At 46.8% G+C, this 26,002-nt stretch overlaps 1 protein-coding gene across 11 annotated transcripts in view; it reads left to right on the top strand.

The window, feature by feature from the left end:
- Positions 1-26,002, top strand: part of LOC119372049 (trithorax group protein osa) — a 303,909-nt gene that overhangs the window by 145,361 nt on the left and 132,546 nt on the right. For all 11 annotated transcript variants that reach the window (XM_049419720.1, XM_049419721.1, XM_049419723.1 and 8 more), the window contains exon 3: positions 16,937-17,072. The gene's annotated coding sequence lies outside the window, so the exon portion shown is untranslated. The remainder of the gene's footprint in view (positions 1-16,936; positions 17,073-26,002) is intronic.

Genomic DNA, 26,002 nt, shown 5'->3' with positions numbered 1-26,002 from the left:
AGAATTTTTCGCATCCATCGTCACCAGCGACAGCAAAATCAACGCAACGGTGAAACATGGAGGACTTTGAAAACGAACACATCCCCACATACGTAAAATGTAAAAGCGGCATCAAGGCTAGAACGTCTACGTAGGTTCTGTCCTAAACTTCACAATAGTCACTTTTTTTAGAACACTAGTTAATCACACAAGTGGAAGTCAGAACTAAACAGATTGGTTTTCCAGGAGTTTGGCATCAAAGAGTGATACATTCACTAACGTAAATTCTCTTGGTATCGCGGACAATAATGTGGAGCATAAGTGTACGAGAATGAGCGGCGCGCATGCGTAGTAATCTTGCAGCTTGCTTTTGTTGTGTCCTCCCCTGCGCTGCAGTCTTCGTTAGGCGAATTCCCCAATGTTGCCACCATTGTTTCCACTCAATACATTTCTTCCTTCTGTGTCCCATTTTGGTTTTGTGCTAGCAACATGTATTCAGTGTTCAGCAAATATCTATCTCTTCTTGCCGAATCACTTACGGGATCACGGTATTGGGCGTTCAGACTTTTCTAGAAGATTCGCGGCTCGCAGTATGACTTAGCAAAGGAGATTTTCATTCCTATTCTGAAAGCAATTTTAGGTAGGAGCTTTTTTAACTTAAAAAAAGGGGGGGGGGGGCTTTGTAAACAGCTGTTTCGTCGGTGCTAAAAACTTAAGGATCGGAGGTTGCAGTAGTCACCTCTGCAATGGCAAAAATCTTACAGGATTTCATGAGGTACGAGAAACAGAGGGAGTTCATTAAACACTGACGTCAGTGAAGCAAGTTTTTTTTTGTGTGTGTGTATGCAAGGTTTTCTGCATCGTGCGATGTGTTTGCAGTGACATTAAGGGGGTGTTAGATGGGAAAACGAAAGAAATACAGTTAACTAAGCTAGGATTATTACATATAAATCAAGCCATGTTTATTAACACAAGGCCAAAGGTTGTAGATAAGTCTGACGGCAGCGCCCCCCCCCCTCATCCGGATCTCGTCCCATTGAGGGCCTTGCAATCAGAATGCAGTGCAAAGACGAGTTATTAAGAGGGGGAGTGGGGGAGGAGGGGGAAGGGGCTGCTCTCTTGTGCGCATACCTGCGGTCTCTGTTGGAATATTAAAAAAATATTGCGAAGCTTGAACTAAGCCGCGCAAGGCTTGAAACAGCGAAACTGTACGAATTCTGAAGACTAATCTGGTTGCTTCTAGGTTGTTTCTAGGCCTTAGCTAGTTACGCAGGTTGTTTATAATTTGCTTGTACTAAGGCGTCGCTACGCTTTAGCTAGGTGATGCTGGGTAGTTTCTACGTTGATTCTCAGCGCAGAGAGGTTCGAGTTAAACCACAGACAGTCACAGACACGACACGGGTGTCCAAACTCCAGAGCCAGAACGTCGCGCTGAAACCCAGCGTTCGCACCTCTCATAGATCTACGGGCTGCTTACTCTAGTTTCAGCTAGGCAGAACTTGGCTGGAGCTAGGTTGAACTCGGTAGAACTAGGCTATATCGAGGTTAAGCTTGGTGTGGCTAGGTTGAGCTGGGCTATATCGAGGTTGACCTTGGGAGTAGCTAGGTTGAACTTGGCTATATCGAGGTTAAACTTGGTGTGGCTTCGAAGCTTGCACTAAGCCGCGCGAGGCTTTAAACAGCAAAACTGGACGATTCTGAAGAATAATGTGGTTGCTTCTAGGTGGACCAGTGGTGAGTAGTGGGATTTACTCAATTTCTGTGGCACATACCCGTTTATGATGATGATAGTTTTCGCGTAGGCCGCATGGCACATACCCGTAGGCCACACAAATTACGGCTAACAGTTTCGCAGTTAAAAATGAATGTAATGACACGAAATATTCTCGTATAACAGTGACGCAATAAAGTAAACGCATCAACTGAACAACCGGTAGAAAGTTCAGTGTGTTCACAATATCTCCTTCTCCTAGCAACAGCTGCAACTTCCTGAACGTGCATACATGTGTGAATAGCATCTACAGAACCATTCTTTAAAACAAAAAAACGCGCAGAGGGGTGGTTCTTCGGCTCGAACTAAACGTCAGGTGTGCCTCCGCGTATGTTATGTCTGTGTTCGCGTCTGCATATATGACTCGGCTTGTGTCTCAACATAATCTACGCCTCAGTGACTTTGATGATATTAAGTCGTCTCCGCTATGGCTCATTCCTAAGCTTAATGTAAAAACGAGCAAAACTAAAAAAAAAAAGTTAGGAGAACGGGTGTTTAATGTTAATATTTGGGGTTTAACGTCCCGAAATCACGATATGATTATGAGAGACGCCGTAGTGGAGGGCTCCGGAAATTTTGACCACCTGGGGTTCTTTAACGTGCACCTAAATCTAAGTACACGGGCCTCAAACATTTTCGCCTCCATCGAAAATGCAGCAGCCGCGGCCGGGATTTGATCCCGCGACCTTCGGGTCAGCAGTCGAGTGCCATAACCACTAGACCACCGTGGCGGGGCAAGAACGGGTGTTTCCCAGCCACAACCACGTCGCATGGCAACCGGAGAGCTCCCTTTGCTGGGAGGTCTTCAAAAAGTACAACGATATGTCTTCCGGCTTGTGAGCATTGAAAGAGTGAAGACGTATCAGCTCACAAACTGTACGTCGCGAAGTAAATTCTTGCTCCTGTCCATGTACATGTATGTATGTATGTATGTATGTATGTATGTATGTATGTATGTATGTATGTATGTATGTATGTATGTATGTATGTATGTATGTATGTATGTATGTATGTATGTATGTATGTATGTATGTATGTATGCATGCATGTATGTATGTATGCATGTATGTATGTATGTATGTATGTATGTATGTATGTATGTATGTATGTATGTATGTATGTATGCATGCATGCATGCATGCATGCATGTATGTATGTATGTATGTATGTATGTATGTATGTATGTATGTATGTATGTATGTATGTACGTACGTACGTACGTATGTATGTATGTATGTATGTATGTATGTATGTATGTATGTATGTATGTATGTATGTATGTATGTATGTGGCCCGCTCACGTATTGCCTAGGCATGTATACAGAGGTATTGCTTAACATGTCACTTATTTTAGTGAGTGTATCTGCGTTACACGAATATCATTCCCGCAACGATCCTAAGTAAATGTCATGGTGGTTTAGGTATTCATGTCTAAGAAAAAAAGTGAGGCACGACGGCACGTGTGGCATATTTGAATGCTAGAACAGCCACGGCTAGCTGGGGGCTAGTTGGTTGTGCGTTTGCTAAGCAACGCAGCGCACTTTTGAAATACACAGGAAAAAAAGTAAACGCAAGGAAAACGTAAGCTCATGAAAGGGGCTTGTCCTGTTCATATGCCTGTGTCTTCCTCCCGTTCTTTCCTTTCCTGTGTGTCTCAGCAGCCCGCTATATTCCTTGGATATTTTTAGCTGAATCTCATCTGAATCGCATTCGGATGAGATTCAGCTACCGTTTGCGAGCTTTCGGCAAAAATAAAGCTGTTGGGCAAAAATGTGGCAGTCCGGAATCAACAGTTCTTTGTGCGGATGCGAGTAAAAGAATCTGAGACTGAATTCGCAGATGTTTTAGCTTCTCACTGTTCTTTGCCATTGGGCGGTTATCTTCCCTATTAATATGCGCCGCATCAGTATCGGCGGCGGCGGGAGATATTTAGCGCAAGTTGTCTTGTGAAAAAGTGTCCCTGTGCACACAGTGACGTCAGCGTGGCTGCCATGTTGATGTACAGCAGCACAATGAAATTGTACCCTATAACATGATATCTTTACCTACGGAAATACAACGTAAGTCACGAATTGTACAACACAATCGCATATATACGCTGACGTTACGAGAGGACACTCCCTTCAGCCTCGGACGTGTGTAGTGTCGCTAGTGCAGATAAGCTTATTGAACGGGAGTGCAACTGTGTGCAAGACAGCACAACCAATTCAAGAATCAACGAACTTCGATTCAACCCAGTTTATTTCAGGTGCTGCCGGTGGATACATAGGATAATGGCTTTAATCGCCTGGCAGTATCCTCTGACCCCCCCCCCCCCTAAAGAGATGCAATACAGAGAGCAAATCAAACGATTGTTAGGAGCTATACATAGAAAATAAATGATGTACAAACTAAAACGGTCATCACAATGATATATTGGTTGTGACCACTATGATACAATGTCGGTGATCACGAATGCACAAAGTGGGGATAAAAGTGAAACAAAAGAAATCAAGTTTGCTATGAATTCCTTTGAGGTGCATTCTGCCATTTCGGTATTGAACTCTACCAGCGCACGAGGAATCTTCATGGAGGGGAGTCCGGGGGCCGGCTCCAACTTGAAAATATCCAAAAAAATGGGAAAGCATGCCACAAAGTGCTAGATTCCCGATGAACGCCGCTCCGGCTGCTGGCATTTAAGTGATTATACTCGCATCCTAGATGGTGGGGGGAAACAGAGCGTTCTTGCGCGGCCTGTGCGGGGGTAAGAAGGAGAAATAAAAAAGATACAAAAGGTCTTTTGCGCTTCGACGAAGTTAGACGAATAGGAAGCCGCGCTCCAAGCGCAGCCTGCACGCCAGCGGGTTTCAACGCACAGAATCTACACATACATGCCTGCACATTGAAGCACACACACAAAGAACCTCCAGTAAAAGGGACCAGGATCGCAAGGCTCGCTCGCGCGTCCTTTTTCCGTCGCCGCTCGTCGGCACGTTTTATCTCCCGGGGCAGCCGCGTGGGGGCGCGCCATTTCCGCTGATGAACGCCGGAGGGGAGCCCGTCGTATTCCCCCAAGCCCGGAACGAACGAGTGAGAGTGAAACTAGAAAGAGAGAGAGAGAAGCGGCGGAAGCCGGAAACGGCTTCCCCCTCCCCACCACTTCCCCACGGTTCCTTCCTTCCTTCCTTCCTCCCTGCCTTGCCCAGCCCTCTCCCCATTTTCCTAACACTCCCTTCAAAGGCCTTGGTCCCCCTCGTTTCGACCTAAACACACCATATTAACCACCACACGAGCGATCCCAAAGCCCCTAGTCAAGACCGACGCTGTACAGTTGAAACCACTGCTTCTCGGCTTCCCACTCGCGCGTGACCTTTTTCCCTTTTTTCCCTTCGATAACCACGCCTGCCTTCTTTCCCTATCGGGAAAAGGCGTATATCATTAGAGCGCTGCGCATACCATCCCCGAAAAATTCAAGACGAAACCGGTTTCATCCACTAACGCCCCTGGACGATGTCTCGACACGAAGTAATTTTAACCGGAGGCGGCAACGCGTTTGTCAGACTCCTTGGCCGCGGACCGCTGCTCGCCTGCGGCGGGACACGATGCGAGCTGAGTCACGCCGGCGAGATCGTCTGAATGATCGACCGCAGGAAATGAACTGCGCCGGTGTGGACTCGGCACCGAAACCGGTGTTCTTAACGGGTTTGCAACGGCCGGCGGCAATGGGTACACCTCAAGCTCAACCTCGGTTGCGGACAATGTTCATTTATTGATCCTATAGCTTCTCCTCCACCCATATTCTGTGACGGTAATAGAACGACGTCTCATTCCTGGCTCAAAATATGGCCAGACTCACAAGTCAGTACGGTCGCTTCACTTCGAGTACCATATTTGCTCGCCTACTAGCGCCACTTGTTAGCAATGTCTGTAATAATGACTTGTGCCGGCTAAGTGATGGCAACTGTAGGCAAATGTTGAGTAAATGATGGAAAATGTTGGCTAAATGCGGCTAAATTGATTACACTGTCCGGTGTCGTCCAACAATAGTAAATATTGGCTGACATTGACTATTGTTGGTTGAGCGCAGGTCGTTCACATGACGCCAAGCACGTTTGCGTGCTTAAGGCGGTTATGTTGCCGTAGAGGTGGGTCACGTGGGCTCGTTTTGTACGCAGACGCCGCAAAATCAAGGAGGTGTGCCACATGCAGCTCCAATTTAAGCCTGTCTCACCATTTAGAGGACAGCGCTAGGCGCTCCTTATTAAAGATCACCGTTATGTGTTTAGAAGAGTTTTTATTCTACAAACATGCATAGCAAATCCTCGTTATAACGAACACTAATACAGAGAATATCGGTTACAGCGAACTAAATACTAGCTTTGGTTTGCCACGCTTCATTTCAGTGGCATCTACTCTGTTTACAGTCAAACCGAAAACACGAGAGCCGCCGCTATATCGGCTATAGCGGCAAACAAATATTTGATTCGCCCGAAGCTCATAACTCTAAAGGTCGCACAAAAAAAAAAAACAGAGTATATATTGAAAGGCAATTCACGAGCACATTTTTGTTTAATATGAGGTTGTGACATAAAGAATTTGGTTTAAAATTTGGTTTGAAAAGCTGCGGGAATTTTGGCGGAAGTAAGCAGTGCAGGTACCGCGGACATGGCTAGGAGACTGAGAAGCCACTTGGAGAAACTCACGACGACTGAAACTGCTGAAGCAGAAAGGGCCCTCTCCCTCGTGGACACTGTGAAAACTTGGTTCAGCGCAGTGGATACCTTTGTGTATCCACTACTTTTGCGCGAGCTAGACTGGCAATTTTCTAGAGCCGATCTTTATCTCTATTGTTACAACGAATATCTGATATAACGAACTAATTTCTGATCCAGCTACTACTTCTTTATAACGAGATTTCGACCGTAATAATAATAATAACAATTAAACAAAGCATCTCAAAAGAGTTCAGTGACATGGACACAAATGTACATATGGAATGCATACTGACATACAAGAGAGGGGTCTGTGCAGCAAGAGTGGACGCGCGCTGCAAGGCTACCTATATCTGATAACCTCCACCGTATCCTCAGTTTCCTGGGCGGTAATTATACCGACATTTATTAACCATTTGTAACTTCTCGTAAGATTCGACTAGTTAAGGTATAAAATTGTGCTACGAGTGCATTTCTTTTAACCTATTATGCCTACTAACCTACTCAAGTTACGTGTAACATGTTATAATTTTGGTACCGATGGTATGAGAGATTATATTAGAAAACAGCGCAATAGCACGAAGACAAGGGCGACTAAACAGGACCAGCGCTAGCTGTTGGTAGTCAGCGAATCCTATTTGGTCTTTGTGGTATTGCGCTGTTTTCTACACTGATCATATACCAACAAGCTCAAGTTCACACGCTTTTAAGGTATGAGAGAGTTACGAACAGGCGCTCGTACGCAATGGAAATGGGAAATAACTTCCGTGAAAGTACACGTGCAGTTGGTTGTGTTACGGGGTTTAACGACCAAAACCAACGCAGGTTATGAGAGACACCGTAGTAGAGTGCTTCGGATAATTTCGACCACCTGGTGTTTTCTAACGTGCACTGACATCGCACAGTACGCGAGCCTCTAGCATTTAGCCTCTGACGAAATGCGACCGGGATTGAACCTGCGCCTTTTTGGGTCAGCAGTCAAGCACCAGAATTATGACGCTCGCACAGCAAGCAGCTTGTTACGTCACGACTCGCGAGTTCGCCAGTGTAGATTGACTCTCGGGCCGCTCGCGTGTTTATAAAGATATTCAATTACAAATTAAGTGCTCCACCTACTGCGCTGTAATTTGGCCAGTTTGTTTCTGAATGCTTAGGTATTAATCGATATAACACAGATTATGGTCGAAAGTTGGGTGTCATGGCCTCTTTAACAAGAACCATGGATTTCGTACCAGTTTTATTTTTTTAAATATATCGTCTGAATATTCGGAAAACCGGAAGTGTATTCGGAAAACCGGAAACCCGCGCGCCGAAGGTGAGAGCGTCGTCAGCCACTTCGTCAGCATCCACGCTCGCAGAGCGTGAATGTATGGAACCACGCGAATGCGCTTCACCGGCGGTACAGAAAAAACGTAGAAGTAGAACTTTTTCTATAACAGCTTCGTTGAAAGATTTCGTGGCGGTGGATTAGAAGCCCACTCTAGCACCATATCTAAAGCAGACACGGAAGATCGTATCCATCATGATATTACTGATTTCGCAAAAATTTCGTGTCAGGCACAGGTTTTCGTGGTCACGGGATGCACCTTCCGTGGGGTCGTGCGATACGCTCACGAACGTTAGAAGGGAGATCAAAGACGCGGTGCCGATGCTACCCGACGATAACGTTTTAAGGAACAGCTCCCGCAATAAAATTCTGCGCTTACGAGACACTTATGAATTTCGCCTTAATATATGTAAAATTTTATTGGTGGTGGTGGCCTTTCAACTGAAAGACACTGTAGTGGAGTCCGTCCGAAGGTGGCTTGGAAGCTGCGCAAAAAAGTCACAGTTTCGCCGCAAAAGCGAACCATCGAATGCGATAGCAACAAATTTGAATGTCACGCGAGGAACGGCAAGCAGCTCGAAACTTGCTGTGCGCTGCACAAGCACACAGGGCGCACGAGAGGAACACAAATAGGACGAGCGCGAACTAACAACTGTCACAGCTCGACACTTGCAGCGCGCTGCTCAAACTCATGAAAAGAGCGCACAGGTATACACAGGACGAGCGCGAACTAACTGTCACAGTTGTTGCTTCAACTAGCCCCTACTTTGGCTGTTCTAGCTCAGCAGCTCACTCCTTTCGCAAACGCGGCCGCTGCTTTCCCTCCTCTCATTTACTCCTCGGAGGCCGCGCATTTTAACGATATACATTCGTTTTAAAACATTGCACATCCCACACATTGACAGGGTCACTCTGATCGACGTGGCGGTGAGCACGCGACAGTAGACGGGGTATCGGCTTACACACCTACACGGGCCTTTAAGGTCAGCGGTGCAGCTTACCGATCCATACTGGACTGAGCGCACAGAAGAGAGATCTACGTAGAGCGCCCTGTCACGTTGTACGTTGAGGCGTACGTCTTATATACTTCTTGAGTAAGGAGAATTTGCGAGATTCGGCGAGACCTGACGATACCTTGCGAGACTCGCCGGACGGTCAAAAGCAAAAACTATGCTACTTGAATGAACGTGATTTTAGGGCACCTTGTAATCTTGGAACAATTTCTTTCGCCTCGTTTCATGTCAGCTTCGTCTTCATTTCTTAACCTTCACATGTATCACCGATGTTTTAGGTGTTGTAATCTCGTACATATGCGCCTGCGTGCGCTGCTGCCTTGTTCCTATATTTACTTGTATTGCTCCGTAAAATAAAACATTCGTTAGAAGTCAGTGTTGTGTCCGTGTCGTATTGCTATATCTTGTTGCGTTTGTGTGCTATAGAATTAATTAAAAACTATGCACTCAAAGTAGGACAAAATTAACGTGATACTTGAGTGAATGTATGTGTGCAGACGGCGTGTCGAAAATCGCATGAGCACAATATAGCACGACATCATAATGACGTCACTATGACGTCACATAATGACATCATCGCTTAATCAAAATGTACTTCCCATGAGACTGTTGCAAGTGAGCTGACATATGCTTCGCTCAGAAGACATCTCTATGGTGTGGCATTCGTTCTTTAAAATGAAAAAAAAAATCATTCCAGCGTGACATGGCCACTTCAGATAGCGATCGCTGCCGATCAAATTCATTTACCGCGAATCCCTCCTTTTGGCAGCTAATGAAACTACCCTTACGAAAATGCCATATATGGACCTATATAAAAATTATCATATATGGCTACATCAGGAATTGGGCATGGGCATATCAGGGGAGCATATATGGCACATATATGGGGAGCGTTCATATATGACCTGATATGCCCAATTCCTGATGTAGCCATATGTGGGAATTTTCAGGCCGTATATGAACGCTCCCCATATGTGTGCCATATATGGCCTGATATGCCCAATTCCTGATATACCCATATATGGATGAGGCCTATATATATGCCGATCGCTTTCATCATCAGTTACCCGTGTGACAGCCGTATTAAAAGAGCAAAGGTGTTTCTCCGCGAAAGTTGGACACGCTGTAACATTGGGAGCTGAACAAAAGTAACGCGGACTCTTACGCATTCACCTAAGAAGACTCAAAGGCGAAAGCCATGTCCTTCTTTATTTTCTATTTTCTTCTCAGTCAATTGCATTAATCCCTTACCCTCCCCCCCCCCCCCGACGAAATCTTTCTGCATATGGCATGGTTTTGCACTGCCTCCGTGATCGGAGGCGTTCGAAGTTTTCTGCGCCTCACGAGGTTTTAACGCGACAGCGTTAAAGAGCAAGTTTCGCAGGAATTGCGGTGTCGGCATCGTTGGTCGTGAGCGAAAAATCCTCATCTTGTCCGTGACCAAAAAAATCGAGAGAGATGCAAATAAAATAAATAATAAATACCTTCGTATTCGAGTGAGAATCGAACCCAGGCCGTCCGCGTGGCAAGGAGGTGTTCTACCGTAGAGGCACGCTATTTCATGAAGCGGCTTCGGGAAAAAGCACTGTATAAATGTCATGTAGTGGAAGGTGTCCCCTTAACGCATGTAATATTGCGTGGAAGAAGCGTAGAATCGCGCCAGGCGTGAAAACATGCGAATTGCACAATGATTGGGAGTTTTAAAGGCTCACCACCCATTAGAAAGCGCTCAGGCATGTTTAATCATTATCAGCAGCAAAAGAATCAACAAAGTGAACAGCGGCGTTGTTCTCGTGTTGCCTTGCTGACGCGTTTTTGCCCCCCTTCGCTGATTCGCAAAAGGAAGAATTATGGCGGAGTGGGCACTTAACAACTGCACTATCAATAGGCATTCTAGGATACTTTGAAACTGCCAATGTAACGTGCACAGTCGTTCGTATCCTTACGGCATGGCTGAGGCATGCACCGAGAACCGAAGCGCGGCTAGCAATTGAGAATGCGATGCGCACGCGGCCCGATTACGCTATCGCGTTCTACTCTTGAAGGCGAAGCTCAGGCGTCCTCCACTCAAGCACTGCCTCTCGGACTGGCCCACCTTTGACCAAGGAACGATGCCATATGATGACGTCACCTTGTGTGACATCATAATGACTTCAGAAATTTTTGGTGATCTGTGCCGTCATGATGACGTCATCGCATTATAACTTTTGCCTCACTTCGTGTTGTCTTCAACAGCGCCGGTGGTCACTTTTCGTGTTTGATGAGGCCTCTATAGGGCTGCTTAATATTGCCTGAACTACTGTCTTGAGAACTGTTTTTGTCTACCTCTCTGTCTTGTCGCTGGAAGCTCATTTATGCTGCTAACCAGAAACTGGGCCCCAAACAACGCACCGGACTTGTCTCCTTCAACGAAACCGACCAGCCGGCCACGTAGTGCTCGAGGGCTCTCAAGATATACGCATGTATATTGCGATCGCTTTGTAGTGCGCTACTTTATCTCCACAACACCACCTCGCTAAGCCGTAAAACGGCGGCGCACTCCCTCGGCAACGTTTTACACTCGAAAGGGAGTTTTACTACTCCTCAAAAAGGAGAACGGCTATATCGTAGCTATACTGTCACACCCTCATAAGGTGTACACTCGCTTTTACAACGGCATATTTTCCTTCCTTTCCTTCTTTCTCTGCCTCTTCCGTCAATCAGTCAGTATAGAAGCCCTCGTGCCCTTGAAAAGAAAAGAAAAAATGCAATGACAGAAACGAAAGCAATACCATAGCAATACTTTGCCTCCGAACGTGCCCTTCTCTCCTTCGGCTAACACGCCTTTCTCAACACTCCTCCTCCTCCTTTGGCGTTCCCACTCCTCCTCTGTTGCCCCTTTCGGCGTTCCCAACCGCTTTTAACCCTTTCGGGGTCCAGATCGATGGCAAAATGGGTGAAGACGGCAGCCCAGTGGAGGAAAGATGCCGACCAAAACTCGTCCCGTGATGAGACGATGGAATCAGGGGAAACGAGTGAAGGACGACGCCGATGAGCGGGAAGAGCCCCCGACAGAATGAGCGAAATAAACAAAACAGCGTGGCGCTACTGGAAGGGCTTTGCGAGCGAGAGTGTGCGTGCGTGTGTGTGCGTACGCCTTGTGAGCTGAGCGAGCGAGCTCTGCAGCAGCGCTCACCCTGGGATCCACGCAGCGACCGATGAGGCTGCAGGAGCGAACGACGTGCGAGAAAAATTAAAGCCGGACCCCCCCTCGCCCCCCCCCCCCTCCCGGCTGCCTTACAGAGAGAATGAACGCCGCTTCGGAGGCCTGCTGCCTGGGCAAATGGGAAATAAGGAAGGAAGGGAATCGCTATGGTCGACGTGGCGAGCAACTGAACAACGAAAGAGCCTAGAACGAAAATAAAAAAAGCAACGGCAATAATAACGAACCGGGGGAGGGGTGGGGGGGTGACGCCGACGACGAAGCGAAGAAGACTCGAATCAGGCGCAAAACCGAACGTACGGGAGGCGACGAGACTGAAGGGAGAGGCGGCGAGGCAATAAGGGAAACGAAGCCGGGAAACAGGGAGAGCGAGAGTGGGAAGAAACGGATGCTGCCGGTTCCCCATCCACTGGCCTGGGCTCTTCCAAAAACTGCCGCGTGCGTGACGCCGGAGAGAGAAAGGAGGAGAGGGCATCGAGAAGGGAAATTGGGAGAGAGAATGTGGGAAATACGTGTAGGGGAAGATGAGAAGCCGGATGGTGGGCCGACGGCTGTAGGGAAACGGGAAGACAGTAAGGGGAATAGAGGAGGAGTAAATTGGGGGAAGAAGGAGGGAGGAGAGGCCGAGGGTGCTGTGAACAATAGCCCCGGCCTACGAATCGAGCCCCACTGAGATGCTCGCGCGCCGCGCTTGGCTTCCGCTTTGGCGGGCACTCCCTCCCTTTCTTGACTGTCCGCCAGCAAAGCGATGCCGTTGCGCGCATCTAGAGGACACCGACGAGGGAACAGCGAAGCGGAAGGACGGAGGGAAAGGAGTAGGGATGAATCGGGAAAAACGTCGCCTATCTATACGGCGCGGTTTGGGGAGTCGTCGTCGTCGTCGCGGCTGTGCTGGTGGAGAAAGGGGATACGCGTAGCGCATCATCCAAACATGTGCGCGCCCAGCAGGGCTCGAAGGACGCGCATAAGACGAAATGAAAAATGTGGTCGCGTGCGTCGGGGAAAAGAAACGCAGGAACTGTTTTGGGGAGCGTCGGGAAGCAAACGCGTGGCTATGGGAATGAGGAAGAAGAGGCTGGCATGAGTCCCTAGAGCAGGGATGCTCGGGTTTGTGGGGGGGAGGGGGGGAGGGGTAGGAAGGAAGTGTCGGTCTGCGCGAAAGCGCCAGGGACGGAAAAGCGAGGGGAGGGTTACTGGGAACCGTTTTCAGTGCTTCGAATAATTAACGAGGCCCGCCGCCCCCGGACCGAGCGCTGCGCGCAAAACGAGAGGGGAGGCTTCCTCCCCTAACCCGGCTTTCCCTCGCGATCCGCAACCCATAGCGCCCAGCGAGCACGCAGACAGGAAGGCCTGCCGCTGCATTGCACTGCACGCTCGCATCCGGCGTCTGCCGGCACGCTGCGACGATGAACATGCATGCCACGACTCTCTCCCTATCTTACCTCTTTTTCGTTTCTTTCGTTTTCGGGAACGTTCGTCTTATCCCGAATCTCTCTCGTCGAGCGTGTCTAGCGCTGCTGACGGGGATGGAATCAAAGGGGTTAAAGGATGGCGCGGGAAACGCAGTTCGGGAAGGGGAGAGGAGGGCAAGTTAGCCAGTGTTGAAAAATAAACAGCAAAAAAAGCTTCTCCGCCTCCATTCGCCCCGACCTCCTCTTCGCGGGATGGAAGCCCCTGGCGGATGCTGATTATTTGATAGGCCTTGACGCTGGGGCCGGCGGCGCTTAGCATCATTAGTAATTGCACGCGCGCGCGTGCGCCATCGTGCCTTCGGTTCTTAAGCGGCGCCGACGTGCGTCTCCTCAGCCCCTTACGTCGTCTGGAGATTCAATCGGACTCGCTCGGGGCGCCCCCAGCGTAATTGGCCAGTTTTTTGCCTCTCTTGCATTGCGTGGGCGCGTGGGCGTCTTTCTTGCCATGTACTCAAGCCTCCTGGAAACACAAACAGGTGGTGACTGCAAAGGAAGCGTCTGCAGGGTCTCCGTGAACGGGTTGGCAAGCGCGCCTCACTCTCACCTGCACGCTCTTACGTCGAATCTTCTTTAATCTATCCTCCAGACTTTTGCCTCAGCGACAAACGAATACTACTAAAGCGGCGGTGCCTTATTACCGTTAGGAAGCATTTATTATACGACCCCTAATATGGTTAGAATAGCAGTAAGTGGTAATCTCCGAAACGTTAATCCCTGAATCGTTAATCGCAAACAAATTCGGAGTGAGTGCTTGTGTTCTGCGGAAATTAATGTAATGCTCTATGCACTTCGCGAGAAAGCTCATTTTGAATGAAATAGAGTTCCGCTACGGCGAAGCAAACATGAATAGTTCGTCCCGGAACAAACACTGTATAGTGCACCCTTTCGTCTACTTTCTTATCTATTATTGGACAGATTTAGTTGTGCGTCCGCAACAGTTTTACGGACGCCGCCTGTCATAGGAAATGGCTGGCAGGCTGCGTCCACAGAGCCGCTGCGGACGCCCAACTAAATCTGTCTATTGTTTACCGTGCCTTCGATTTGTGTTGTGCCTGAATGTTTGAAGTCAGGATGCCTCTTGTGGTCTAATGTTCGCATTCCTTTTTATCACGTTCTGCTATGTGAGTAGGAGCTACCATCGTAAGGTGACCAAATTACTTTTTTTTTTATTTCACAACGACAGTTAAACGCAACACGCCTCGAGTGCACAAAAGTGAATAATGTTAGGAAAATATGCTCTATGAATGAAATAGCTATAGCCTTCTTCTTGAGCGAGTTGGTTTATGCGTATACAGAAGTCATTGTAGCGCGAAAGAAGGCGGCTAAAGGAACGACGGAACAGCACTAGTGCTGCCAACTTTTATGTATGTTCATTCGTGTGTTTTTATGTGCGCGTGTGTAAATACACGTGCAATATGAAAATTTTTCGCCCCCCTCCCCCGCACCCCCGCTACGTCAATGACACCAGCGACTTTTAACGACGTCTCGTCACTTCGCCTTAATTGTGTTTATTACTATTTCAACATCGGAGCTCTTTAAGGCGACCGTTAGTCGGCGAAGAGCGAACAGAAAACTATGACAATCTTAAACCGGCAGGCCTCTCTTCGTCGTCTTCTTCATCTTTTGCTTTGCTCAAAGTACACGTGAGCCGATGTGTCCGGCGTGGGATGCAATAACTATGATTTGCGAGAGGACGGGTACAGAGAGAGAGATAGAAAGAGAAAAATAGAGATAAAGAAAGGGAAGAAAGACAGAGAAAGAAACAGAGATAGAGAGAGAAATATAGGAATAAACAGACAGAAAGAAAGAAAGAGAGAGAATCAAAGAAAGATAAAGAAATAGAAAGAAAGATGACCTGAGAAATAGAGGAACAGAAAGAAAGGGAACAACATGAAAAAAATATAGAAAGAGCGTTGAATAGAAAAAAAAACAGATGGAGAGAGAGAGAGAGAAACTGAAATAGAAATAAACAGAAAAAAGAAATATAGAGGAAAAAAACAGTGAAAGAGAGGAAGGAAGAAAGAAAAATTTTAAACAAGGCAGGCCACCGAGTTCCGCACTTCGTTCAGGCTTGGCACCAATGGATCGAAGCTGCCTTAATTTGTTCCCACGGACGACGGCAACGACAAAATAAAACAAATTATTCGATGACACGGAGTTTGCCTTGCTGCCATCCTTGCTGCTTTCATCGCTAAAAAAATAACGTCGGTCGAGTTCAGTTTTGCTAAATGGACGAGATGGGTTTGTCGTGTCGTACACCAACCAAACCTAACCGAAAGTAATTCATAACCTTGTGTACATAAGCAATTAACTCCATTCGAAACGTTCACCTTTCACTCGGTCGCTCTCTGCACCGTTCTAATAGGCGGTGTAGCTGTACGTATTCCGTGGATACAATTACAGATTCCTCAGCTAAGCGTATTTATTATAGACTCCCGAACTGGTGTTTTTTTTTCTTTTTACTTTAAACCCTACGCGTATTCAGTTCCAGAGCTGGCATAGATTTGACCCCTCATATATTTGCGGAACTCTAGGAGCCAGACGTAAGTGGCAAACGTACAAAAGGTCAGTTGAGGGTTCGACATTGTTTGTAGGTAGATCGTGTTGCGAGGGGAACCTGAGAAACGGGGATTATAACAAATACGCAAGTTGAAGACATATAACGCTGGTTTAGTAACTCCTGATATCGCACTGACAAGAGTTCGAATTCCTATGAAAAGTCAATGAATGAATGAATGAATGAATGAATGAATGAATGAATGAATGAATGAATGAATGAATGAATGAATGAATGAATGAATGAATGAATGTCATAAACTAGCGCACCGTTTCAACGTCGACTTCGCCATTCAGAGAAGTAATGCCACTTTACATAGCTCAAAGTCACTTCAAGTAACAGTTATGAATAGTACGCAGTTCTGGGCAAGGAGTACCACTTTTTGAAATATGCATCACTGCTACGAGAAATGAATAGATCATTACAGCGAACATGAGATCCAGAAATTGATTTTTACTATGCCATGAGGGCAATCCTCCCCATAAAGAAGTCTGCTAAAGCAGTTTGAACACAAAATTTAGGTTCTTCACGGATGTACCGTCTTTAAGTGGCGTCATGCTCAATTCCGCCAACTTATGGGCTTTAATCCTACTGGAAATTTGGGAAGTACGAAAGTACACCGAGACACAACAGATTCACGACACAGTATGATCTGACGTCACAAAGGATGACTTTTCCAGGAAGTCAAGCGTTCTCCATACCTATTAATTTGCAAATGTTGCACATCGATAAAATTGAGCTCACTTCTGTGACCCTGAATTGTCGTTATGGGTAAACCGCAAGAACTACGAATAAACGTTTCGAACACGATAACTTCTTTTTTATTTCATATAGCGAAGCGAGATGTCCCACAACTTGATAGCTGTGCGATCGTAAATGTCACTGATCTCTAATCTCGATTCCTTCTTTCGAATCTGGTTGCAGGTGCTTCCTGTTGCGGTCCTCTGAGACAGGGGGCGCCGCATTCCGATCGATGTTGGTGACGTCACGAGAGCGTGCTCTGCTGGACCGTGCTAATCGCGAGACGACGCACGCCAGATGGCGCCACAACCATCCCCAGGTATGTGTGCGTGTGTATATGGTCCCTTCACGCTTACAGGAAACAGTAACGAATACCTCACTAGCGGTTGCCTTGAGGAGCACTTTTACTGTGAAGTAAAGTGCGTTATGAACAACGTGACCCAGAAAAGCGCTTGTTTTGGCGTTCGCGACATTTCATATCGGCACAGTTTAGACATCGACCTGTCAAAGTTCGGTAAAACGTACTGCTTATCGTTGGAGACGTTTAACCGCGCCACGCGCTTATCGATGCCGTTAGACATATGAATTGCAGTGTTTGTGCGATACTTATTCCAACAGGATAGTTGTAAAGTGTTCATCTTCTCTCTCACCAACGTCTGTGTCAGAACTGCGGTATTCTCTCAAGGGTCAAACGCTGTTTGCTTTGATAATGCCTTAGTTTTCTACGACGCAAACGGAACGCCTTTGAACAAATGCCGTTCAGTGTCAGATACTCGCGAGTTGCCGGCCCTCCGACAATACAACCTGGCAATTATGTGCTTCGTGTACGGGAGGTGAATACTAATGTTCATTCAATAGGCACGAATATAGTCTGTACTCTTTCATTCACGGTTCAGATACCTTACATCGCGTACCAATTCATGCGAAATAAAGCGTTGAAATATCTCAGTTTCTGTTTTAATTGATGCCTTACTGTAAGAGTTCTCTCCCGAACCGATAAATGTTGATATGCCAACCATGCGTCAAGGGAAACCACGCGCTCCCTATTCTCAACAAAAATAACGTGTTCATTTCATTGATTGATTGATTGATTGATTGATTGACTGATTGATTGATTGATTGACTGACTGATTGATTGATTGATTGATTGATTGATTGATTGATTGATTGATTGATTGATTGATTGATTGATTGATTGATTGATTGATTGATTGATTGATTGATTGATTGATTGATTGATTGATTGACGCCTTTCTTAAACAATACAAAGACAGTGGAGATGGCTCAGAAATTGGCCAAGTGATAAGAGTTAGGGAAAGTTGGGAAGATTCGCAGTTTCTGCGCCATTGGCGATATTGGCTGTGTGCAGGGCATTGCTGGTACGGTAGTGTTGTCGTGGACAGAGATGCTTGGCACGCATGCGCACCAAGCGCGACTCCCACCATCCAACCAACCGATCAGTAATAACTGGGCCCTGCACAAGCGCTTCAGCCGTCGTCGTCCCTGTTCGACCAAGCGTTGGATCGGTGCCCGGCTAATTCCAATGTTTCGGGTCCGGTCGCCATTCCAACTTTCCAGATCTTCTCGTCGTCCCAAACTTGTGCCTTACTTCCCGTGTGTTTCATTTCTCTGTCTCATTTTTGTCCTTTATTTCTTCCTCGCTCTTATATTTGTGTCCTCCCACCTTCTCCTGAACGCCGGATGCTTATAGCTGTCTTATTTCCCATCGGTATTGCGCGCGCGCCACGCGTTCTGAAAGCCCTCCCCATCCCTCCCCCCCCCCCCCTCGTGAGGTCGGGATCCCGTAAGTTTTCTTCCATTTCTTTATCATTTTCTTTGTTTTTCTTCTTTTCCTTTTCGTCTTTAATCTCTAGCTGCGCACCGGCAGGGGCCAGAGCTCTATCTTGGCCCAAAGGTTTAGTCGAAAGCTCGAGCGCGAAATTGGCCACGGGCCCTCGGAGTTCCTCGGGACGTGTTATTGCCTGCGGCGCTGGAGTGACAGCCGCCGACCGAAACCTGCTGCTGCTGCTGCTGCTGCTGCTGCTGCTGCTGTTAGTGTGAGCGAGTGAGAGAAAGTCTGAACTCCCGCCCTTTTCCATAGATTTCAGTACACGCACCCTCGACCTCCTCCTCTCTCACAAACCTCGCACCAATAAGCCTTTTCGTGTCTTCTTTCTATCTCTTTAGAACGAAGCGAAAAAAAAAGAGAGAGAACGAGTGAGAAATAAAAAGAAAGACTCACGTTCCCTGCAAACGATGAAGGCGCTAGCGAGAGAGAGAAAGAAAGAGAGAGGGAACTACTGAGCGCTCGGGTAGGCCTAGCTCGCGGCTCGCTTATATCGGCCCGCAGCGACGACGGCGCTCCCCTCCTTGCATTCCCCGCGTATTCGACCTTTTTTTTTTCCACCAACACGGCGCGCTTTCCTTTTGGCGCGCTTTTCGCCCGCCTCGTTTTTTTGGCGCGCTTTTCCTCTTGGTGTCTTTTTCTTCGGCGAGCTCGTATCATTTCGCGCGCGCGCGCGCTTTTGGCCTCCCGGGCGCGGGCAGCGCCACCGTGTGGCTCTTACGTAATTATTGGCCCCGCGCTCTGTGCGTGCGTTGCAACTCCACAACCGGCGTACGCCCTCTCCCTTTCAGCTTTCACCTCCTCGCCTCATACCATACCTCCCATCCACTCCTACAGGGAGCTCCATACTACGCGTATAGGAGGCAGCGCGCTGAAATTGGTGGCTGTTTAATTTCCCTGGCTGTTGCGCGATACCTCCTCTAAAGCTTTATATTACTTTTTTTTACTTCCTCGTTTCGCTCGTTTTGTTTCGTTTTCCACCTCGTTCGTTTATAATCGTTCGAAAAATTTTCCAGGGAGCCAACCCCTTCCCTTTTTATTAGATTTCGATAAGAAAAATACAGTACAAAATTACGGCCGCAACGCCCTACTGGCACCATCGCAATTAGTTGCCACGCGGCTCCGCTGTCGTCATAGTTGCTTTTTCTTTTTCTTTTTTTTACTCCGGCAATAATTCCCCCGACCTATCGTAGATAGACTACTTGCAAGCCTCCTTTTTTTTTTCACCGTGAAACGCCAGCTGTAACAATCGAACCTGAGCGCAGGATTTTTCTTTTCTGTTTCTTTTCTTTCTTTCTTTTTTTTGTCGTCCATCGTTCACCACATTCACTGCGAAGAACTGCAGCACACTGGCACTAGCATGTGGTTTATTGCATCGTATATAGTTCTAGTGGCCCACAAACCTAAGCTAACCTAACCTTGACTAACCCTATCTGCTTATTTATTCTTTATTCAGACACTTCCCCGCTCAGCCCGCAGGAGTTACAGCAGGGGGATTACAAACGGGAAAAAAATACATATTCATCAGCATTGCACGCCTTCTCACATGACAGTTGATTCCACTGAGCGATATTTTTCATTAAAAAAAAAGAATCGGCATACAGTCTAACCTAAGCTAACCTAACATAACCATACCTAACCTAACCTAACCTGTATACCCATTGTTGCTATGCTGATCATGGCGATGACGCAATTAACAGGAGCAATGAAGTAGCCCTGAAGCTGTATAGATAAAGTATGGTGCTTCCACGTGGTGCTGTATTTCGTGCACGGTGATATAACTATATACAACACTGTGCATAAAGATACGACACGAGTGAACACGGTGTGTCGAAAGCAGCAAACATTGACCCTGAACTCTGCGATACGTTGATCGAGTGACCGTTGACGGCACTGTTGAAGTTCGGCCTAACTCGCGCTCTCAAAAAGCCAAAGCGTTTCAACATTTCCTTTCGGGAAGATATACCGACTACGTAGCGGCGCCCTTGTGGCGTGCGTGCAAAAAAGAAACAATATTCTCTTTTGTTCTCAGGGATGTACATTTTAAAAAATATGTTCACTTGCCGCTCCACATTAACACGATATATTCTGTTGTAACACTACGGACGGTGTATTGAAGCCATGGAGCAACGGGTGAACAGAAAAAAAAAGTGCGGATATTGCATAATGAGTTTTCAAGATTGCGTTCAGGTGCGACGACATTGAACATAATATTTTGACTTTAGTTTTTTTGCTTTTAAAGTAAAGTTTAATGCAGTACGGTTACCGGCGCTGTGACACGTGCCACGGTAAGAATCACGAAACCACAACCTATTCGTGGTTTACACAAAGTATGTATTCAACAAAAACTAATTCAGGCGCAGGTTTCTACGGCAGCTCTATCCACCATGAGAATTTCTACTAGTGCACGACATTCAGCCTAAAGGTTCTCCTTGTGGCTTCAAATGGCAACGCAAATTGACAATTTTCAACAAAATATTTCTTACAAATTCAACAATTCGCAGTTGCTATCCATGTGTGTAGTCTCAACGAGCTTCCGCTATTTATTTAAGAAAAAGGTGATATGCTCTTAAGGCGATATGCTCTATCAACCAATAATGGCTGATAAATCATAATAAATGAAGCCACAGGAACGCTGAATACAAAGAAATAATTATGATACATGTGCACTTATTACACATTCCCACCTCTTGGTAAATTAAAGGAGTGCTAACACCAATTTTCAAATCCGAGTTTACTCTGCCATACAAATATCCTGCATACGCAGACGGCTGTGAGCAATTATGACGCTCAGTTAATGCTGATAAGATATTTTATTTCGACATTAAAATCGATTCACACGCGGCGTACCTACTGACATCGACGCTATTGTGACGTCAGGCTGCAGTGTCAATTCTAGGTGACTTTTCGCACCAGTATGGCTAGTTGTGATGACGTGAGGCATGAAAAAAATTCAAGAATGGCTGCTTGCATGTCACCAACTACCAACCAAGCCACGGAACGGAGCGGCGGTTAAAACGTCACGATATTTTGCGCTAGCACGTGACGAGAAGCCCATACCGTTTTGTGACGTCAGGAACAGAAACTGACTTTTAAAAAACATCCTGTAATTACTTTTTTCAGGGTGCACTCACGTTTACCAGTACATTTCCTAGGCTCTTGACAGCTTGGCCTTTCATTTGACGCAAAAAGAACGACAATCGAAACTTTTCGTCGAAGTATCCGTTTAAGGTTCCTTCTAATGCAATTCCTAATGTTCTCTAAGTTGTAATGTGACTCCTAAGTAACCCCTAAGTTCCTCCTAATGTACCTTCGTAGGAATCATAGCAGGAAAACGAGTGCAGTAGTGTACTGCGGGGGTTGTATATTTTGTGCCGGTGGCTGCGAGAGTACAGACAATTTTCGTGTGGCTCTGCTGCCGCTATGTGTACTGCGTAACACTAGAACCATAGTGCTATTTTAACTCTAGAGGAAATGCTCACCACATGGTCCATTCCTGAGCGCGGCAGTGTCCCGATTCCTAAGAGGGAAAAAAAAACGACGCGGTTACGGCGAGAACGACCGACACCTGCATTCCCTTAGCAACTAATGACGGCATGAGACAGCCTGTGCCTAAATAAAAAAAGAAGGAGAAGCACTCGTAGTTGTCACCGCTCTTTTGAAAGTTAGAGATGTAACGTTTGCACAAAAGCAGAATAGCATCTAACTACTGTTTCTTTTTTATCGGCATCCAGAGTAATTGTCTTACGTGTGCACTGCTAATTTCATTTAACCCTTCGCTCTTATTTAATCAAATATGCCACGGAGCAAATGAAAAGAACAATGTCATTAATGACTAGCCGGGCGTACCCGAATGGCTGACGACCTAACACCATATCTAAGTGTTGGGTGTGCCCACCCTTGCAAGCTGTGCAAACTGTGCGTGGCAATTTCGTATCTGTGTGTATTTCCAATCTAATTGGCTTAGAATGGAGCGGTTAATAAGTTCAAGGTCCAACAAAGTGCGTCATCATTGCGCTTGAAGGACGGTGTCGTATAAGTGGCTTACTTATTGCGTCACGCGCATTTGACGTGCATCTGATGCGCTACGCGGCACCTTTTGTATCACCTATGGGCTTCTATTCAGAGTCGCTGTGCTTTGTCGCTGACATTTGAAACTGCAGAGTTCCCCAACCACGATACACGTGCGTGTCATATCACTACCGTAGATGCGATAAGGAAACACCAACGCGATAAAAGTGTAGATAATCGTACCCTTCTCTGACCTCCTCTGTAAATGGTCTCGGTGGCTTAGTGTATTCCTTGAGTTAAATTTGTGCTTCGTCGCGCTGCCGATGCGAATCTCAGAGGCCACATTGAAAAAATGCACTAGGTTGAGATCTGCTACGCCAGGTGCCGCAACGAGCCTAGCTGCTCACAAGAAAATTTTGTGATCCTTCAGTGAACTCATTCAATTAATTTTCACTAACTATCCTAACAGAAATATTGGCCCTTATCATAAGTAAGCTGATGTTCCTATATCTTATTTGTCCAGCGTAATTTAACTTGAACCACCTGAACCGTCGATTCCATACAGTTTATAATTTTGCTGATTTATTTCGAATTCAGAAACATCTTTTGAATTTCACACAAATCGAAAGTCGGTGGTCGTCCGGGAGTCACTACTTCAAGGGGCTGCGCAATATTTTTTAACATGGTCAGAAAACGCTGCCGATAGGTAGTCGAGGCTCCTGAGAACAAGCGAGCTAAACGCTGTAGCGCAGCACGCGCCCTTCTTGCCCCCTTGGCATCCCCCTCCCTGCGTAGCTTTCAGCGCACTCGCTGGTACGAAAGGAGAGGGAAAGCGCTTGAAGCGTGCGACAAGGTCCTGTAACTACGCTTGTACTGCGTATACCAGAAATGCGTATGCGTATACCAGAAAGAGGACGTGAAAGTTATCCGATAAAAAAAAGAGCGCAGAGAGACGGAAAAGTCAACTCTAGACCACAGTACCTCTAAGGCGAGCAAATCAGTTCTCGCTAAGCCTACCGTCTTGTTCTAGGGGGACAGAAAAGAAGAACGGTGCATACGCACGCCAAAGCACGTACTTAAAACCGCATGTTTCCACGCGGTACGCATGGCTGAGACCGCGACTGTACGCTCACACACAGCCTCAAACTTTTGGTAGGGCATTTGAATATCGAGAGTTCGAAGAGCGAGCAAAGAACAAGACAACAGAAACAAAGCGTAAATGCAACGATCCCTTTGCAAAGGCAGAGAGGGCCAAACCGATTTTCCTTCGCCCGAATCCCTTAAAGATCCTGGCGAACAGGGCCAAAGGCTTATCCGCCATGCGTTCGCTGCTCCGGAAACTTGCCGCGCCCGAGGGAGACGTGATGTCAATGCCAATCGGTCTCTCCCGACGAAGGCTCCGCCCCGCGCCGTCTCGTATCACAACTGGCCCGGTTCCGGTTACCCCTCCCGCCAAGTGTCGCTTCCCGCTCGGTGGAAAGTTATAGGAGTCTCGGTCTCCGGTTTACCCCCTATTTCTCCGTTCTCTCTTTCTTTTTTTACTTTACTTCTTGTTCCTTTCAATCTTTCCGTTTCTTTTCGGATTTTTCTTATAGCTTCTTTTATTATTCTGCGGCTGGAACTACTGGCCACAGACGTCGTTTTGCTTCGACTCCAGCCGTTGCTGTTCAGTCAAAAAGCTTCCTTGCGTGTGTGCGTTTGTACGAAGTACGAACTTTTCTCTTTCTCATCCTTCTCAATCTTTCAGTCCACTTTCCCAGTGAAGAGTAGCGAACCGAGCCCAGTCTACTTAACCATCTTGCTCTTCCCTTATACCTATATATAATATATATATATATATATATATATATATATATATATATATATATATATATATATATATTATATATATATATCCTCTTTGACGGCGAGAAACCTTCATTCGTCCTCTTGTGTACTTGGCTTCAAAATTCAACACGGTGCACATTTCATTTGCTCAGGACGTACCGGTACGTTGCTCATCATCACTGCAGTGAGAGCGTTCCTGTCGAGACATGGGCAACTACGCTATGTAATTGTTGCTGTGATTTCGTTATCGTCTATAGAGGCATGAGGATTTACTCAACAGTAATTGAATTCTTTAATTAATGGCGGGTTTCGCAACACACCACGAACTTCGCTGAATGAAGGCGTCTCATTTAATGGAACAAACCTGGAATTTCATGCTATGTACCCAGAGATTGGCAGAAATTTACATTTGTTGCATGTGTCCTGTCCTCTCTGATTCTGTGTCCCACAGTACCATCCTCCAGCGTACTAACGGCGAGCTATTTATATACACCATTTAGCGCTGGTGGTTCGCAGATCTCAGAGGTTCTTCAAGCGGCTTGATTATCACCCGTGAGATGGCGCAAAGGGCCTACGGGGCGTAGAGTTACTGTATATGCTACCTTTAGGTAGCAGAGTTGCCCATAGATCTGGCAAGCAGCCACAGCTATGCGCCGAAGCCGCTCTCCGTTTTTGCAGGCGACACGCCTACCGCGATGCCGATCGTCATGTTTGGCGTGTCGAAGGCCGGCGATTAACTTAACTGTCGATGCCTGGTGTCAATCCAATTCGCTGCAGCGGTGGCGTAAAGAAATACAAGAATTACCCCAAGCGGCAGCTTCTCCGCAATGCATGGTTGCTGGCAGCGTTTGGAAGACAGACGCGCGACTCTGCTACCTAAATGTAGAATACACAGTTACTCTGACGGGGCGCGCTTTTAAACGGCATCGCCCCACCGTGTGGTCGTGTTTCGTCGCTCCGCATGCATGGGTATTGTAGCCGGAGGGCATCCGCACTTTGGGTTTCTTGCGGCACGGTTTAGGTCTCCACCGAGAAGCAAAGCGAGGCTAGCGATTGGGAAGGCGATACGAACACGGTCAGATTGCGCTATTGCGTTCCACTCTTGAAAGCGAAGTTCAAGCTTCTTCCAAGTTTCTTTAGTATCGCTTAGAAACAACGAGATCAGCGATACGACGATGAGCGTCACACCGGCTATCTGAACGCATGATCGCACGGTAAGGCTGATAGCGTCTATGAATCGATAAGCAAAGAGCGTTGCAAACTTGCGTTTGCACAGGAGTGCGCTCTCTGCGCTTGCGCAACATGTAGGAAATCTCGTTACTTCTCGCCTATATTGGGCGCTACCATGTGCAGAGGTAGCGCGCAACATAAATGAAATATTTCGAGGGTGTACGCAAAAACTAGGTTATCTAAATATAAATGACGCGGGTTCAATTCATGCTCCCGAGCACAGAAGTTCGGTGTAACCGTTAAAGGGTTTTTAAGGCGAAAGCCTCAAAAAGGCTATGTTGGCGCTCCCGTCCGCAAGACTTGTGCGAGACATTGCCAGACATTACGAGACGTTG

This window comes from Rhipicephalus sanguineus, chromosome 10 (assembly GCF_013339695.2).
Source record: "Rhipicephalus sanguineus isolate Rsan-2018 chromosome 10, BIME_Rsan_1.4, whole genome shotgun sequence".
Classification (NCBI taxonomy): Eukaryota; Metazoa; Arthropoda; class Arachnida; order Ixodida; family Ixodidae; genus Rhipicephalus; species Rhipicephalus sanguineus.
This window is presented reverse-complemented; position numbering and strand designations above follow the sequence as displayed.